The sequence below is a fragment of the Pinus tabuliformis genome, chromosome 9, assembly GCF_031772625.1.
Source record: "Pinus tabuliformis cultivar Carrire ecotype Pingquan chromosome 9, CPIR1, whole genome shotgun sequence".
NCBI lineage: Eukaryota > Viridiplantae > Streptophyta > Pinopsida > Pinales > Pinaceae > Pinus > Pinus tabuliformis.
The window spans coordinates 1,499,195,291-1,499,202,132 of record NC_142307.1 but is presented as its reverse complement, the minus strand read 5'-3'; the positions used below and the strand labels follow the sequence as shown (position 1 = coordinate 1,499,202,132).

Genomic DNA, 6,842 nt, shown 5'->3' with positions numbered 1-6,842 from the left:
TTTATCGTTTAAAAAATAATAATGAACCTCTCACATCAGATGGAATGTCAGATCCTTCATTACGTGAGAAGGTTGTATCAAAACCACCGCATGTTCAATCGTGGTGAGTGTTTATTATTTATAATATCAAATGACAGAATAATTACAAATCAATATGAGAATTAGAAGGAAACTTTATATAAATATTCTTGGAATCAAGGGTCAGCTAATCTCCTAGAATCAAGCCTTAGGTGTAGGCAAAATATCCTCAACCGTATGCTTAACACCCCCCCTGCAAGCTGAGCATCGGATTGGATTGAATGTGAAGCTTGGTCCAAAAAATCTCAAAAAGGGGTCGAGGAAGACTTTTGGTGAAGATGTTAGCAACTTGTAGATGAGATAGCACATATTGCGTGTGAAGTTTGCCAACGATAACAAGTTCGTGAAGAAAATGATAGTCTAATTCAACATGCTTGGCTCGCTTGTGAGAAACTGGATTGGAGCTCAAAAAAATTGCACTTTTGTTGTCACATAAGAGAAGAGGCTTCCGGGGAATGGGGACCTGGAGGTCACAAAGGAGATGTGTAAGCCAAAGAAGTTTAGCAGCAGTGTTTGCAAGACCACGATACTCAGATTCACAACTGGAATGAGAGACAGTAGGTTGCTTTTTGGCACTCCAAGAGACCAAATTGTCACCAAGATAAATAGAGTAACCAGAAGTAGAGCGACGAGTGTCTGGACAACCGGCCCAGTCAGCATCAGAGTAAGCAACCAGAGCATCAGGAGTAGCAGAGGGGCGAAAGGAAAGACCAAAATGGAGGGTGCCCTTGACATAGCGAAGAATACGCTTAACAACAATAAAATGATCCTCAGTTGGAGCATGCAGAAATTGACTAACAGAGTTGACAGCATGAGCAATGTCTGGGCGTGTGATGGTCAAGTATTGAAGTGCACCAACAAGAGACCGATAAAGAGTAGGATCCAAAAATAGAGGGCCATCAGCAGACAAGTGTTGAGAGACAATCATGGGAGTATGGATAGGTTTTCTATCAAGTAACTGAGCATGAGTAAGAATATCTTGTGCATATTTCAGCTGACTGATAAAAAGACCACCTGCAGTTGGCAATGCTTCAAGACCAAGAAAGTAGCTGAGAGAGCCCAAATCTTCAGTGGAAAACTCTGTTGGAAATAATACTGAGAGGGGGGGGTGAATCAGTATTATTAAACCAAATATTTCCTTTTTAAATTCCAGATGATATATGCTACTTCAGTTAATAAAAACCGCTTATATACGCAACTGCAGATAAAGAAACTCGCGTATATAAAGCAGACTTATAATTTGAATTATCTTTCAGATGTCAGTTATTAATATGTGATTCAAATGCACATAAACAGTACCAGAAACAGTGAAACAGAGCAGAAGACAGTCACACACAAGAACACAAGATATAAGGAGGAAACCCAATGTGGGTGAAAACCCCCTGCTGCAATTCGTCTCTATCTTCCTTTAATTAGAAACTTCTCTTTACAATGTCTTGCACTGGAGCAGACATTACCAGTACGCAGGCTGCAACCTGTAGAGAGCTACAACTCTCTCTCGTTTTCCAACTTTCCTGGAAGGGAGCTCCAACCCCCTTAGTTCTTGTACTAGCTTGAGATACTAGTACGCAGGCTCCTACCTGCAGAAGGCTGCAATCTTCTCTTTTCTTTCAGGGACCTCGTTTCATTAATTTTCAGACGCTGTAGCCAGATCTCAGTAACTATAATCAAACACCAATTCTGAACCCAGAGCACTGCAACAATAAAACAGAAGCAGCTAGAACATAAATCAAGATATATACGCTACTTCACTGTTCATCAACCTGCGAGTATACGCTTCTGTACCACAACCAACCTACGTATACGCGTTCTTCATTCACAGAAAATGCGTGTATACGCACTTTCAATTTACTGAACCTGCGTACAGATCTATAAAGGACAATTTATTCTTTAAAGCATTCAGACACTAGTTAGCCCAAATTTATAGATCAAGAGTGCGCCACATATAACAGATCAAAATTATACAGAGATACCAATGATCAAGCCTTGAGATTTAGATCCATCAATAGTCCTTATCCTTCTTGCACTTAGGTTCCTCCTTTTCAAATCTAGATCTGCACCATAACCTGATCACACCTATTCCAGATCTAACATAATATCATATATTCAATAAATCAGATGATTCCTTGCCACATAATCGCCTTCCTCTTTTATAGTTATAGGCCTTGCACAATACCACGGGCCAAAACCATAATAAACAATACCAAGGGCCCAAAACCCGGGGTCAACTCTTCTGACGAGATACAATGGTCCACAACCATGGGTTGAAATTCCAAGGACTAACAACCACGGAACAAAAGTAAGTTTCCCACCATGTACGCGCTTTTATGTGCATAAAAGTGCGTGTATACGCATACGCGACTTCAGAATGTATAACCTGCGTGTATACGCGTCTTCTTCAAGGTGTACCTGTGTATAAAAGATTTCCTTCATTCTGAGCACCTGAACTGAGATCTGTCACCAAAGAGAGTTGCCATCGAGGACAACACCTGTGCCATAGCACCACACCTGTGCCAAAATGCCAATAATCTCCCCCTTTGGACTTCATGGCAACCCCAAGATCCTCAAAGTCATTCTCCCCCTTTGTCATCAAGGGAAAAGGGCTGTGCTCCCCCTGAGTACATGTTGATATCTCTGCTCTGCTGTGCTGAAACATGCTCCCCCTGACTGTAGGCAAGATCTGCAAAAAGATGTTCTTCAGGAAGAACCATGACTTATACATCATAAAAGACCTTCCTACCGTAAGACTCAATACATACAACCATCACCCAACCAAGTGGGGATACATCAGAAATTTACAAATGACAACCTATCACATCAATCATCCCAGGCATAGTGGGGAAACCAAAATAGGTCGTTACATGACCTTGATAAGAAAAAGATATACATGACATAGAGACGAAATATCAGGACTATGAAAAACAATTATCAGCAGCGCTGACAATCATGGTAGATATCAGCAATCATGTTCTCCTTCTGATCTCCTTTCTACAGCTGATCCACCTGAACCAAAACAGCTTGAGTACTAGAACCAAGAACTTCTAAGGTAATGCCAACATTGCATTATTAGAAGATTAACTGCTCCCCCTGAACCTGTGCCTAATGGTATCTGACATACCCATATCAGACTCTTGCCCTTGCTGATTTTCTTCAGAACTCCATATACGTGACTGCACCTGCATAAATCGGCGTATGTACGCGGATACCCCTCATCCAACCCGCATACACAAACTTTTCTTTGGAACAGACAAGCTTCAACAGTAGGATGAAGCATCAACGACTCCCAGCTTCTGTCTGAGATATTCAAAAGTTTCCCTGGGCAGTGGTTTGGTGAGAATATCAGCAACTTGTTCCTTAGAAGGAACATACTCCAATTTGACCTTTTGTTCCAACACTTGTTCCCGGAGAAAGTGATACTTGATCGGTATGTGCTTGGTTTTTGAATGCATGACTGGGTTCTTTGAAATGCTTATTGCACTTGTATTATCACATAAGATAGAGACAGGTGGAGTACAAGTGATTTGAAAATCCTGCAAGGTTTTCATCATCCAAAGGAGTTGAGTGCAACAAGATGCAGCAGCTACATATTCCGCTTCAGCTGTAGATAAAGAAATCGAACTCTGTTTCTTGTTGAACCATGATACTAATCTGGAACCCATAAAGAATGCACCGCCACTTGTGCTCTTCCTGTCATCCACACTTCTGGCCCAATCTGCATCTGTGTAAGCATGAAGAGTGAGATCTGTATCTCTAGGATACCATAAGCCATAGTTTTGAGTTCCTTGAAGGTACTTGAAGATTCTTTTGACTGCCTGAAGATGAGTTTCCTTTGGGTTGGCTTGAAACCTTCCAACTATTCCCACTGCATGCATAATATCTGGTCGGGTACCTGTCAAATAAAGCAAACTCCCAATCATGGATCTATAGGTTGGTTGATGCACTGCTGCTGATTCATCATTTGCACTGAGGCTGCATCCTGTAATCATGGGGGTACATACAGGTTTCGAATCTTCCATTCCATACTTCTTCAGAATCTGCTTGAGGTACTTGGTTTGAGACAAGAAGATACCGCCTTCATTTTGTTGGATTTGCAATCCAAGAAAGTATGTTAGTTCTCCAAGAAAAGACATTTCGAATTCATTCTGCATCACCAAGGCAAAGCTTTGACTCATAGCTTCTTCATTGCTTCCAAAGATAATATCATCTACATACACAACAAGTATTAGCAATTTGTTATTTTCAATTTTTATATAGAGATTGCTATCTGCTGATCCTTTTGAAAATCCTTGTTGATGAAGGTATTTGTCCAACCGATAGTACCAAGCCCTTGGAGCTTGTTTAAGCCCATAGAGAGCCTTTTTAAGTCTGCATACAAGATTTGGATCATTTCCAAGGATAAAGCCATCTGGCTGTTCAATGTACACTTCTTCTTCTAAGTCTCCATTCAAAAAGGCTGACTTCACGTCCATTTGAAATACTTTGAATTTTTGAAAGCTAGAGAGGGCAAGGAACATTCTGATGGCCTCAAGTCTAGCAACGGGAGCAAAAGTTTCTTCAAAGTCTATTCCTTCCTGTTGAGCATACCCTTTGCAAACAAGCCTGGCCTTGTTTCTAATAACTTCCCCATTTTCATTCAACTTGTTCTTGAAGATCCATTTTGTTCCTATGACATTCTTGTCTTTTGGTCTAGGAACCAACTCCCAAGTGTTGTTCTTTTCGATCTGCTCAAGCTCTTCATCCATTGCCTTAACCCAACACTCATATTTGCATACTTCTTTTACATTTTGCGGTTCAGTGGAAGAGAGCAATGCCAAATAGCTTGAAGCTTCTTCTATTGTTCTTCTTGTTTGTATACCTGCCTCTTTCTGCCCCAAAATTTGAGATTCTGGATGATTCTTCTGAACATATCTGGATGGAGTCTTCTCTTCTATTCTTATCTGTTCCTCTGGTGCCTCTTGGGGTTCTTCTTCATTATCTGCCTGATTTGGAGAGTAGTCTTCATCTTCATCGATATTTTCATGATTTACTTGCCTGGGGATGTATCCTTTTTCATCAACCACTACATCAATACTGTCAACAATTCTTCCAACTCTTTTATTGTAACACTTATATGCTTTGCTGTAGGGAGAATAACCCAGAAGAATGCCTTCATCTGCTCTAGGTTCAAGTTTGCCAAGCTACTCATCAGTATTCTTAATATAGCATTTGCTCCCAAAAATTTTGAAATGTTTTACCGAAGGAGTCTCACCATACCAGAGCTCATGAGGAGTTTGAGTGCTGTTCACTCGGACATTTGTTTTGTTGAGAATAACAACCGTAGCATATGCAGCTTCACCCCAGAAAGTTGTGGGAGTTCCAGACTCATCAAGCATAGCACGAGCCATTTGTTGGACTGTTCTGTTCATTCTTCCCACCACTCCATTTTGCTGAGGAGTCCTAGCTGTAGCGAATTCCCTTCTTATTCCATGTTCTTCACAGAAATCAAAAAATTCATTTGAGGTAAACTCCCCACCTCTGTCGGACCTGAGGCACTTAATTTTGTAACCTGATTCATTTTCAGCCAATGCTTTGAAGGATTTGAATTTCTCAAATGATTCGTCTTTGTGCTTCATAAGTCCTAACCAAACAAACCTGGAGAAATAGTCAATGAATAATATCAAGTATTCTTCTCCTCGAGGTGACCTTTTCCTAAAAGGACCACATACATCTGTATGGACTAGCTCAAGAGGCATGCTAGCTGATCCTTCCTTCTCAGGAAAGTTAGTTCTGGTTTGCTTTCCAAACTGACATGATTTGCATATGGTGTTGTCTGGAATTTTGATATCTGGAAGACCACGAACTGCCTGGTATTTGCATGTTTTCCTTATTTGTGAAAAACTTAGATGCCCCAACCTCCGGTGCCATAACCAGTGTTCATCATCCTTGCTCAAATAGCATTGTTGTTGTCCTTCTTCAAATATGTATAGATTATTTGGAGTTCTTCTACCATTGATCACTGTTTCACCTGTATTAAGATCCCGAACATGACATCCATTTGATCTAAATATTACCTCGGTTCCTTGGTCGCACATCTGACTGACACTCAGAAGATTATGCTTCAATCCATCAACATACAAAACATTTCCAGCTTTGACCTTTTCTTTCAACTGAGCAATGCCTTTTCCTTTTATAGCTGCAGGGGTATCGTTTCCAAAAGAAACCTTCTTTCCCTTTTCTAGTGCAGTATATGATTCAAGTTTTTCTTTATCCCCTGTCATATGCTTCGAACATCCGCTGTCGATATACCATAGATTTTCTTGTCCTTCTGCATAAAAAGCTATCCCACATCTTTCTGGTTGTGGTTCCTTCATTCTCCATGTTCTGGCACTTGAGGTTTGTTCCTTCTGAGCTATCTTCCAAAACCTACTCCTGCATTCAGAATCTTCATGACCAAAGTTATTACAAATAGAGCATTCAACTTCATTTTCAAGGGCCGAAAAGTTGTTATAGGTCCTTTTCGTGATCCCAGTCATATTCCTTTGCTTTTGAGCTTCTCTAGTCATGATTATCTTATAGGCAACACATTGAGCTGCTTTGTGACCAAAATTATGGAAAGAGAAACATTGGCCATTGAAGAAACTCCTGCGGTTATCAAATCTATCATCCAACCGATTGTAGTTTCTATTGACATCCATTTTTGAGGCAAATTGAGAAGATTTTACCTGTGGCTGATTGTAGCTTCTATTTGTCCTTAAGGTAGTTTGCCCCCGATTTTTTTGATAGTA

The 6,842-nt window shown here is 40.5% G+C and overlaps 1 pseudogene; it reads right to left on the bottom strand.

The window, feature by feature from the left end:
* Positions 1-259: 259 nt before the first annotated feature.
* LOC149154289 (secreted RxLR effector protein 161 pseudogene) lies at positions 260-1,006 on the bottom strand (annotated as a pseudogene).
* Positions 1,007-6,842: the final 5,836 nt, after the last annotated feature.